Source organism: Triticum dicoccoides, chromosome 5A (assembly GCF_002162155.2).
Source record: "Triticum dicoccoides isolate Atlit2015 ecotype Zavitan chromosome 5A, WEW_v2.0, whole genome shotgun sequence".
Lineage (NCBI taxonomy): Eukaryota > Viridiplantae > Streptophyta > Magnoliopsida > Poales > Poaceae > Triticum > Triticum dicoccoides.
The window spans coordinates 248,525,125-248,538,076 of record NC_041388.1 but is presented as its reverse complement, the minus strand read 5'-3'; positions in this window follow the sequence as shown (position 1 = coordinate 248,538,076).

The following is a 12,952-nucleotide window of genomic DNA, read 5'->3' as shown; positions in this document are numbered from 1 at the left end:
GGGCCCTCGTGAGCGTTTTGTCTATTTTTCATGAGGCACCCTCGTTCGAGCTGTAAGCTGGCGCACCCCCCTCAATTTGTGCCCCTCGGGTACCGCAACACGAGGCGCTGGGTCATGGCCATACACAGATGATGCGTGCTAGCCAGCAGGCTACAACGACGTGGACCAGGTACGGATCTCCTAGCAAATTTTCGTAGTTCCTCCTTGTCAGGTACGGAGAAACGCACGTCTTGCAAAGCGGACTCTACTTCAGGCGCATCCAACTAAGTCATTCTACGTGCATGCATAAATCATGACGTTGCAACACAACACAGGAATGATAAATACAACATAACAACCCGAAAATCATAGTTTGTTGCACGCCCCCATGGGGCCCCATACTTGTCTTTCTCTAATGCAGGAATGAAAGAAAGAATGAAACGAAAGCGGGACGTGCTCCTGCGGCAGGTCGCGAGGACGGGCTCGCGGCGCTCTCCTGAGCTCAGTCGGACCCCTCCTCGCGCTTCACCGGAGCGCGGCAACGAGCCAACCCGCTGCCACCTTTGAAGCGGGCGTGGCGGCTGGTCGTAGCCATCGCTGTTGGAGCTGCCACTAGAAGAAGAGTCGCCGTAGCTGGAGGAGACATGGCCGGGCCCTCCTTCCATCTCGTCACGACCATCACCAAGGCTGAGCACCTCATCGCCGTCGTTGTCCTCGGGGAAGCACCCGACACGACGACCATCCTCCCCAAACATCCTCGCGAAGAGGGTCACATCGCCATCGTACTTGAAGTGGAGGGCACACCGGCTGCCCAACCCGCGCGCGTGGACGAACATTTTCTAGCCGCGGGCCAGGACCGCATTGCCCGCGGCGGAGATCTCCACCGCGACCCTCAAAGCCCTGCTGCAGCAACCGTCCTCCTGCAGCCAGAGACCGCCTGGACCTGCGGACGGCAGTTCGCCGACGAAGAACCTCGGGAGCTGAAGCCAGGTGCCAGCCGGGTTCTTCGACCACACGATGAACTCCAGCATCACCTCCGCCGAATGGAAGCGCGGCCGGGGAGGCCGCGCAACCACGACACGCCTCACCTCATCAACGGGGCTGCCACGACCTGGGTGGCTGCCACAATGTGAAGAGGCGCCACCGCGGCTGTGAGGGGCCGCGGCGGGGGTCGCAATGTGCTTGCGGGGGCGACCGCGCCCCCTCTTGGGCGGCGGTGAGCCAGGCCTCTCCTAGCAAGCTTTCCCCTTATCTGCGACCGAGAGCCTCTCCACGGGCGCCATGGGCGTCGCTGCCGGCGGTGGAGCAAGGAAGAAGAAGTAGCGGGAGAGGCAAAGAAGAGACGGCTGATGGGGGCTCCGCCCCCACCTCCCATTTATAGCCAAGGGGAGGCCAACCGCCAGCCTCCATGATCTAAGTTAATAATGATCTTTTTCTGCATGCAACATGGACCCGTTAAGTCGGGCAGTTACCGAGGCAGCATGGGGAAGCGAAGACGCCCATGTCTAATCAATCGCCATGCGTCGACCAAGGCTGCAGGCTATTGGGGCCCGCGACGCTCCGCGCTTGCCCTTTGGCTTCACCTCGAAGCCAAGCCCGAGCGTGCCTTGGGCCCGGGGGCTACTGTCGGTGTTCTGGGAACGGGGGTCCCCAGACTTGCCTGCCTGCGGCCCGCAGCGTGGCTCCACCAGCGGCCTGTACGTCCTATCTTCACCAGCAAACACTCAAGACCCTCGCAAGGCAGACGATGCAAGATCTCTTCAGGAGCGGCCTCACCAGGCTGGCTCACGAGGGGCGGAGAGATCAAGGTGAGGCGAACCTCGCGAGGTTCCAATGACGTAAGCCATGACAATCAAGACTAGGCGGGTGCCAGGTGGGCGCCAGCGCGCACAGTGTCCTCATTTCCTCTTTGGTGCTAAGGAGGCAAGCGCAGGCGAGGAGTTCCAAGGCATTAGGCAAAGGTTTCATATTAGTGCAACGAGACCAAGACTAGCAGGACGGCAGGACAGAGGTCACCGTGGAGCCCAAGACGGCGTCACTACCAGAGCCTTTGGCAGGCGAAGACTACTTTTGTCAGGATAGCTTGTACTAGTTGCCCCCCTTCAAATTGGCCGTTGTGGGATCCCTTCCTTCTCAATATTTGGGAAGAGGACCAAGGCCACTATAAATAGGACTAGCCACCATAGTAGGAGGCAGCTGGTCTAAAAGGGAGAGAGATCATCCTCAACCACACAAGTCCGCCAAGAACAAGAACACCTCTCCTCAGGAGGCTGTTCTTCCCTTGTAACTGTTCTTCCTCAGCCCAAGAGGCAATCCACCACACCACACTGGAGTAGGGTATTACACCACAACGGTGGCCCGAACCAGTATAAATCTTGTGTCTCTCATTCTTTGGGTCCGTCGAGCTAGGCCGTGAGATCATAGAGTGTGCGAGCTAGAGAGGGTGGGGGGGATCTTCGCGCACACCCAAGTGTTCGAACCTCAAGGGTCTTGCCAGAACCCGAAATCCGACACCTAGGGACACGCCAGGAGAACCTGTGGCCTCCTTGGAGGTTGGTTGGAGGTATCCTTCGGGCGCAAGGAATCTAATATCGGGAAAAAATCATGTGAGAATTTCAGCCCGATCGGAGTTAGGAATCTCCGGATATATAAGAAATGGTGTTCGGCCAGAAAACAGAGAGATATTCAGTATAGAGGGGATCCCACCCCGAGAGCCCCTCGAGGGCCTTAGCGGCCAAGTACCAAAGGGGGGATCCTTCTCCCATCTAGGGGGAAGGCCAAGCAGGAAGGAGGGGGACCTCTCCCCTCTCTTCCTATGGCGCTGGAGCGCTGCCGAGGAACCATCATGACGGTGATCTACATCAACAACTTCGCTGCTATCATCACCAACTCTCTCCCCCTGTATGCGGTTGTGTAAACTCTCTCTACCCATTGTAATCTCTACTTAAACATGGTGTTTTATGCTACATATTTGTGAACATCCACGATGCGGCTATATCTCCCACGTGTCGGGGCACGACTTAGAGGCATAACCGCATGGTAGGCATGTCGCAAGAGGGGTAATCTTTACACATCCCGTGTACTGAATAAGGAAGGGATAAAGAGTTGGCTTACAATCACCACTTCACACAATACATAGATATAACATACATCATCCAGAATACAATCAAGGTCCGACTACGGAACCAACATAAATAAAGAAAGATAACCCCAAATGCTAGATCTCTATCATCCCAACTGGGCTCCACTACTGATCAACAGGAAAACGAAACAACACAACGGACAAGATCTTCATCGAGCTCCCAGTTGAGCTCGGTTGCGTCAACTACACTGGTATCATCGGCACCTACAACTGTTTGGAAGTATCTGTGAGTCACGAGGACTCAACAATCTCACACTCACGAGATCAAGACTATTTAAGCTTATGGGTAGGATAGGGTAATGAGGTGGAGCTGCAGCAAGCACTAAGCATATATGGTGGCTAATTTACGCAAATAAGAGCGAGAAGAGAAGCAACTCAGCGGTCGTGAAACTAGAAGTGATGAAGAAGTGATCCTGAAACTACTTACGTTCAACCATAACACAAGAACCGTGTTCACTTCCCAGACTCCGCCGAGAAGAGACCATCACGGCTACACACGCGGTTGATTCATTTTAATTAAGTTAAGTGTCAATTTCTCTACAACCGGACATTAACAAATTCCCATCTGCCCATAACGCGGGCACGACCTTCGAAAGTTCAAAACCCTTTAGGGGTGTCCCAACTTAGCCCATCACAAGCTCTCACGGTCAATGAAGGATATTCCTTCTCCCGGGAAGACCCGATCAGTCTCGGAATCCCGGTTACAGGACATTTCGACAATGGTAAAACAAGACTAGCAAAGCCACCCGATGTGCCGACATCCTGATAGGAGCTACACATATCTCGTTCTTAGGGCAACACCGGATTGTCCAAACTTCCGGTAGGCCAGCCCAGAGTTGCCCCTGGTGGCCACAGGCGGCTGACAGGTTCGGACCAACACTTAGACAAGCACTGGCCCCGGGGGGGGGGGTTAAAATAAAGATGACCCTTGAGTCTGCAGAACCCAAGGGAAGGTGATAGGTTGTTAGGAAAATGCAAAACCAAGGTTGGGCCTTGCTGGAGGAGTTTTATTCAAAGCGAACTGTCAAGGGGTTCTCATAACACCCAACCGCGTAAGGGACGCAAAATCAAGGAACATAACACCGGTATGACGGATACTAGGGCGGCAAGAGTGGAACAAAACACCGGGCATAAGGCCGAGCCTTCCACCCTTTACCAAGTATATAGATGCATTGAAGTAAATAAGAGATAATAATGATATCCCAACAATATCCATGTTCCAACATGGAACAAACTTCATCTTCACCTGCAACTAGGAACACTATAAGAGGGGCTGAGCAAAAGCGGTAACAAGGCCAAACAACGGTTTGCTAGGAAAGGTGGGTTAGAGGCTGACATGGCAATATGGGAGGAATGATATAGCAAATGGTAGGTATCGCGGCATAGCAAAAGAGCGAGCAACTAGCAAGCAAAGATAGAAATGATTTCGAGGGTATGGTCATCTTGCCTGAAATGAACTCAGAGTTGATGAAAGCTTGATCCTCGTTAGCGTACTCAACAGGTTCCTCGATCACGTACTCGTCTCCCGTCTCTACCCAAAGCAAGAACACAAGCAAAGGAAACAACAATCAACCATGGTGCAATGCGCAAGCAACATGACGCAAAACATGACATGATATGCGAGATGTGATATGCAATGCATATGCGTGCTCCGGAAGGAAAAGAATGATCAAGGCATCAACTTGGCAAACCAAGTGTGCCGCTGGAAAGATGAGATGATTTTGGTCAAAATTGATATAAAGATCACCGGAATCGGATGCACGGTTTGCAAATGGCAAGCAAAACAAGAATGGCACAATTTTACGATTAACAGCATGATGCCATCTAGAATGCAACAAGAAACTAAGCTACTGCACTCCAACATAGCAACAAAGCACATGGCAGTGATCTACTCTAGATGCTTGACAAAAAATGAACACTGAGCTACGGCTAAATCACACAAGAGTAGGTTCAAACAAGCATGGAAACAGTGCAAAAGATATCGGCATCACAGACTTAGTGAAAATGCTAACATGCGAGGAATAACATCAGCAAGCAAACAACATGCTACAGGAACATATCATAGCAAACAAAGTCATGGCATGAATCTACTAAATTACTAGAACAAAAGTCCCTTACTGAACATGACCCAAAAAGGCACATAAGATATGATGGCACCCATGTAAACATAGCAAGTTTTATTAACAGATTCAGACTTGGCAGAAAACTGAGCATGGCATAAACAGAATTATGAAGGCTTCTTTGCGAGCTTGATTCACTCACCACAAGGCATTTCATGAAAAAATAAGCATCGCATCAGCAAGAAGACATGTTCATGAAGCTAACCATGGCAAGAGCAAGTTCATAGCATACATGGATCACTAGCAACAACCATGGCAAAATTGATTAACATGTAAACAATCTGCCAGGAACATTTTATAGCAAAAGTAGAGCAAGATTAAGACATGCTAACACACTCCATAATTGCAAATAGGGGCATGGATGGACAGAGCATAACCATATGTCCAAAACATCCTTACTGAAGATGCTCAAAACAAGCATGGATCTCACTGTAGCATCTAGCTTACATGGCATAAAAATAACAGCAGGAAAAGGACTTAGTAAAATCCTAAGTCCTGAAATCAGCAATATCATGAAAGCTACTTTGCATGCTTGTGCTAGTCACCACAAAGATCACAAAAATACATGGCAAGCACCCCTGCAAATATGACATGGCATAGTTCAAAGCACATGTAGAGCTCATGTTCATATGATGCACACAACAAATGTGAAAAATGACAAATTCTCATAATCTACTAAGTAATAGGAGCAAACATTTTATAGCACTCTTGCATCAGTGATATGGGCATCAAGATGGACTCAAACAAGCATGTCCCAATGGAACAAAATGCAGAGCATCTCACAATGAACATTTTGATATAACATGCGCATGAAACGGAGCAACGAGCACAGAAATATGACCCTCACAAAATGCCTATATGATGCTAGAATAAAGGGACTTAGAAAATAACGACGGGCGATGGATAGATAAAACACGCCCAGGTGGGGGATTGGATGGGAGCGCTCACTTTGGGCCCATGGGCCGGCTTGGAGGAAGGCGGGTGGGCCGGATCGGGCGAGCGGGGCCCGTTTCCTCGTGCGGGGCGAGGTCGTGCCCGACCCCGAGCGGGACAACGGCGACGGAACCCGGCGCCGCTCGGGCGAGCTCGGGGTGCGGGACGCTGGAGGGAAGGACGGATCGGGAGGGCAGTGACGGGGAGCTCCGTACGGCGCGGGTCCTGGATCCAACGGCTCCGGAGCGGAGCAGCGAGAGGTGAGGCAGGGAGCTCGTCGGCGGTGGGGTCGGACGTCGGCGAACCCGAAGAAAAGGCGGCGTAGGTCGCCGGCGATGGCGGGGTCCAAGTTGGCGTCCGGGAAGGCTGCAGGCGACGAGGTGGAGAAGGGAACCAGCGCGACACGGGGTCGAGGGAGCTCCGACGTGGCTGGAGGTGCGGACGGCGATTCCGGCGACGGCGAGCGGCGATTCCGGCGGTTAACGCAGGCAGCGGCGCAGCGGATCCGGGCTCACGCGGGTGAGCGGCGGCGGCGTCCGCGCCCAAGCGGGCCTCAGATGGGCTCGGCGGGCCCGCGACGAAGTGGGGCACTGGGGGGCATGTGGCGGTGCGCGAGTGGAGGAGAGCGGCGGTGGGGTGACGTGGCGGCTTGTGATTGGTCGCGATGAGGTGGCCGGTGGACGCGTCTGACGTGGACGGACACATCCGGCGGTGCGGTGAGAAGGAAGCTAGGGTTTCAACTGTGAATTTTGGACGGGGAAGACCTTTATATAGGTAGATGCAGGTGGGAGTGTCCAAATGGGGTGTATTTTTCTCCCATGCGATCGTGATCCGATGGCGGAGGACATGGAAGAGGTTTGGAAGGATTATTGGGCAGTTTTGGAGGGGTGTTGGGCTGCAACACACATGAGGCCTTTGCGGGAACCCGGTTAACCGTTGGAGTATCAAACGGACTCCAAATGGCACGAAATTTGACAAGCGGTCTACCGGTGGTATACCAAGGCCACTTGGCAAATCTCGGTCCATTCCGAGAACGTTTAACACCCGCTCCCGAAAAGAGACAAGAGGGGTGCGCCGATGCATGTGGGAGTGTCGGATTGCAGAACGGACAATGGGGAAAATGCTCAGATGCATGAGATGAGCACGTATGCAAATGAGATGCACATGATGACATGATATGGAATGCATGACATGAAAAAAATGCAAAATGAAGACAAAAGCCCCACGACAAAGGGAATCTCCTATCGCATCTCCGGAAAAGGCAAGAGTCGGAGTTACCAATATGGAAAATTGTATCCGGGGCGTTACAATATTATCACCCAATTATGTGTTGCAATCCTATGATATTTGAGTAGATCCCTTTTTTCCTATGGGTTGATTGGTGATCATGATTGGTATGAGTTGGATGTTTTGTTTTGGTGTTGTCCTATGGTGCCCACCGTGTCGCGCAAGCATGTGGGATTCCCGCTATAGGATGTTGCAACATGTTCATGATTTGCTAACTGTCAGGGTTGCATGAGCGACAGAAAAACAAACTTGGGTAAGTGGGTTGGTGCGTATGGGATTAAGAGGACTTTACAATTAGAGCCATGGTTGGGTTTTACCTTAATGATCTTTAGTATTTGTGGATGCTTGCTAGAGTTCAGTCATAAGTGCATGTGATCCAATCAAGGAAAGTATGTTAGATTACGCCTCTCCCTCATATAAAATTGAAATAATGATTACCAATCCAGTTATCAGTTGCCTAGGGACAAATCCTTCTCATTGTTCTCCAAAAACTCACTTATAAAACTACTAATTATTTTATTATCTTGGTAAGTACTTCTAGTTTTATTAGTGCAAAGTATTTTTATTTCTTGTTCTAGGTAAAGCAAAGGTTGGTGCGTAGAGTTATATCGGTGGTTGATAGAACTTGAAGAGAATATAAATCCTACCTTTAGCGCCTCGTCGGGTTCGACACTCTTATTTATCAAAAAGGCTACAAACGATTCCCTATACTTGTGGGTTATCAAGAACTTTTCTGGCGCTGATGACCCACAAGTATAGGGGATCCATTGTAGTCCTTTCGATAAGTAAGAGTGTCAAACTCAACGAGGAGCGGAAGGAAATGACAAGCAGTTTTCAGCATGGTATTTTCTGCAGGCACTAAAATTGTCGGTAAAAATAGATTGGTACAGCAAGGTAATTTGTAACGAGCAAGTAATAGTAATGGTAACAAAAGTGTAGCAAGGTAGCTCAGTCCTTTTTGTAGCAAAGGACAGGCCGGGACAGTCTCTTGTAATAAGGAAAACGTTCTTGAGGACACACAAGAATTTCATCTAGTCACTTTCATCATGTTTATTTGATTCACGTTTGCTACTTTGATAATTTGATATGTGGGTGGACCGGTGCTTGGATTTTGTTATTAGTTGAACAAGCCTCCCACTTATGATTAACCCCTCTCACAAGCATCCACAACTAAGAAAGAAGAATTAAGATAAAATCCAACCATAACATTAAATATATGGATCCAAATCAGCCCCTTACAAAATAGCGCATAAACTAGGGTTTAAGCTTCTGTCACTCTAGCAACCCATCATCTAATAACTACTCCACAATGCATTCCCTTAGGCCCAAATATGGAGAAGTGTCATGTAGTCTACGTACACATAACACCACTAAGGGAATCAACAACATACATAACATCAAAATATCGAACGAATACCAAATTCACATGATTACTTATGGCAAGACTTCTCCCATGTCCTCAAGAACAAAAGTAACTACTCACAAAACATATTCATTCTCAAGACCAGAGGGGTATTGAATAGCATAATAGATCTGAACATATGATCTTCCACCAAATAAACCAACTAGCATCAACTACAAGATGTAATCAACACTACTAGTCACCCACAGGTACCAATCTGAGCATTTGATACAAAGATTGAACACAAGAGATGAACTATGGTTTGAGATGAGATGGTGCTGTTGAAGATGTTGACGAAGATTGACCGAAAAATTCAACAGAAGTGTTTAGATGGGATGCAACATCTTCATTAGGACTACCGGAAAATTGTCTTTCATAACAAGATTTAGCAAAGAGGCATTAATATCACAAGACTCCGCACTAGTGGCAGGAGGAGCAATTGAAGTACTAATAAAATCATTATTATTAGTATTGGAAATGTCACACAATTTTGTATTTTCTTGAGACATCGTGACTAGGAAAACAAGTTAACAAGCAGGCGATGAAACAAACACGAAAAAGGAAAACGGAAAATATTTTTGAGAATAGTTTTAGAAGTGGGGAGGTGAAAACAAGAGGCAAATGGCAAATAATGTAAATGCAAGGAGATGAAAGTTTATGCAATGGTACCTGATAGCTGTTGATGATGCCTCCCCGGCAACGGTGCCAGAAATTATTCCCGCTACTTGTGAGCTGCGTTGGTATTTCCCCGAAGAGGAGAGGATGATGCAGTACGGTAGTGATAAGTATTTCCCTTAGTTAAGAACCAAGGTTATCAATCCAATAGGAGAACCAAGCAACACCTCGTCAGCAGTACCTACACATAAAATAACAAATACTTGCACCCAACACAAACAAGGGGGTGTCAATCAAGGCAGTGAATTGCAAGGATCAAATCTCGTAGTGATAGATAGATAAATAAGACACAAAATAAAATAAAGTAAATAAAATTGCAGCAAAGTATTTTCGGATTTTAATATATGATAGAAATAGACATGGGGCCATAGTTTCACTAGAGGCTTCTCTCTTGAAAATAGCATACGGTGGGTAAACAAATTACCGTTGGGAAATTGATAGAAAAGCGAATAATCATGATGATATCCAAGGCAATAATCATTTATATAGGCATCACATCCGAGACAAGTATACCGACTCCTGCCTGCATCTACTACTATTACTCCACACATTGACCGCTACCCAGCATGTATCTAGAGTATTAAGTTCATAAAAAACAGAGTAACGCCTTAAGCAAGATGACATGATGTAGACAAAGTAAACTCAATCATGAATAAACCCCATCGTTTTATCCTTAATGGCAACAATACAAATACGTGTCGTGTTCCTTTCTGTCACCAGGATATAGATCACCGCAAGATTGAACCCATCACAAACCACCTCTCCCATCACTAGTACAACGAGGTGCTATACAAACAGTTTTTAACCCCTTTCCGTGATGGCATTTGGAACCGCCGCCAAGTGAGTGTGGGCGATAGGAGGGTCCTTCCCACACGTCCCAAAAATCCTCGGGGATATGCCCTCCTGGCACACACGCTCAGCAAAATGAGGTCTTGTGCGATCGGCGAGCGCTCAAATACGGAAATACATACAGTAGAGCTAAAAAATACAATTATACATGTGAAATTGTTTTCGATCGCAAGTACATCCCACACAGTTAGTCCCAACTAAACATTTCTGTTTGTATGTACATCCCACACAATCGCTCCAAGGAAAACGTTTCCATTCACAGGTACATCACACACAATTTTCCCCGTTAAATCGTTTGTGATAGCGTTGCCATTGCACATGATATTAACAATTTTATCGTCCGTGTTATCAAATGCATCACACATGGTGCATAGAAGAAACTGTGTGGCAAAGGCTGTCCATCACACATAGTTTTTATGTGGCAAATTTTGCGCCAGGTAGTCTAACGCAAATAGTTTTCAAGAGGATGTCGTGTGTGATTGTTCATTAATCTAACACGGTTTATTCCTAGAAACTGTGTGCGTTATTGAATGCATCACACACAGTGTTTTCTCAATAACCGTTTGCAATAAAAAACCCAATTAGCAGACTAATTATCAGATTATTAATAATCCATTTATTAATCTAATTGACATTTCATATTAAGCACACAATATATTTCATTTTCATAATTGAAATACATCAGAGTACAACATCATATAGCTTGAGCACTCAGCTAGCCCATTACACAACTACACCAGCACCAAGTTTCACATGCAACATATATAACCTTTTGAAATTAGCATCATAGATGGTACATAGACAGATGTATCTCATCTGGAAAACTGCTAAAGCAGAAGGCGAATATTGAGCCTTCATTGATGTTGACGGTCTTTGTAACTTTAGGTCAGTGCCTATGGATGATTGACCGTCCATCCTTCGTCCTCTTTAGGAACACTTCAATATTGAACCGTGGGTGTTGTATGAATACCTTCCTCGCCTCCTGACCATATCGGTGGTTTGAGAGGTAATCATCAGTGAACTGCTTTGGAACGGCCTGAAAACAAGGATGTGGATAAATATCTTCTCTATATTGGAAATGGGGCAAAGGAATAAAAAAGGCAAGGTATAATAGTTAGTACCATCCTGTGGTGAACTGATGTCTTCTTCATTGTGCAGACAAAGATCTTGTTGTTTTTTGTCGCTAATTTCTTTATCCTAAAATCTTTCTGAGTTTCTTGACTTGACTGATATTCATGGACAACTCATTTCCCCATATGCAAAAATGGTTGAATAGTGGGTCAAAACCTCTGACAGCAGGACCTACATGTGCAAGACCAAATTGTTAAAAACCTAAATATTAGAATGGTTCCTGCAATTGCACAATAATGTGCCATTAGATAATGGACCATGCACGTGCTAACCTCGATTGTAAACCTGAGTGCTTCCCCCCTGGAACACATATAAGGTAGTTAGTCATCAGTTAAGTAAGGGTTCGCATGGTATCAGTAAAATATGTTGATGAAAAATAAGCACATTGCAGATTCATCAGATTAATTCAAGCCACATGGAAAACCCATTTATCCAAACCAAGCATGATTAAGAACTAGGAAATATAGCACTTGTATATGTTTCTCATGTATTAAGTGCAGCCAAATTCGATTTATTCCTCACATGCACAACAATACAAAATTCTACCCATGACAATTGGACATCACATTGCAAAATTGAACCAAGCAGTTAACTAAACACCACAACAAATGAACCAAACATTAACTGAGCACCACATTGCACAATATAACATGCTCCTAATAGAAGATCAGACAGCTAACCAAACCAAGCATGCTTAACAACTTGGAAATATAGCAATTGTATTTGTTTCTCATGTATTTAGTATAGCCAAATTCAATTTATTCCTCACATGATATACCATAACAGAATGCACCCACAACAATTGAACATCGCATTGCATAATTGAACCAAACAAAATAGTTAACTAAGCACCACAACAAATGAACCAAACATTAACTGAGTGCCACATTGCACAATATAACATACTCCTAATAGAAGATTAGACAGTTAATCAAACCAAGCATGCTTAACAACTTGGAAATGTAGAAATTGTATTTTTTTATCATGTATTTAGTATAGCCAAATTCTATTTATTTCTCACATGGTATACAATAACAGTGTGCACCCACAACAATTGAACATCGCATTGCAGAATTGAACCAAACAACCAACAACATCACGTCGTCAGCGCGCGAGGCGAGGTGCTCCTCCAAGATCTGGGGGTCGACACGAATGGCAGCCATTGCGACCTCATCCGCGTGTGTGGCTGCGATTTGCCTCTTTGCTGCCAAAACCTCCTTGAGATCCTAGCTATACTGCGCACACCATGGCTTAGGGCGGCACTTATTTGATGGAGGGGTCGGTGATTTGGGTGGAAGGTGCCGCACCGATGGTCGGGGCATGTGGGATGTGGAAGGAGGAGGAGGATGGTGGTCGGGTGTGGATTACCTGCCTAGACAGGCGAGGCCGAGAAGTGTGAAGGAGGGTCGCCAGTGAGGAGGTGACGCTGCAAGT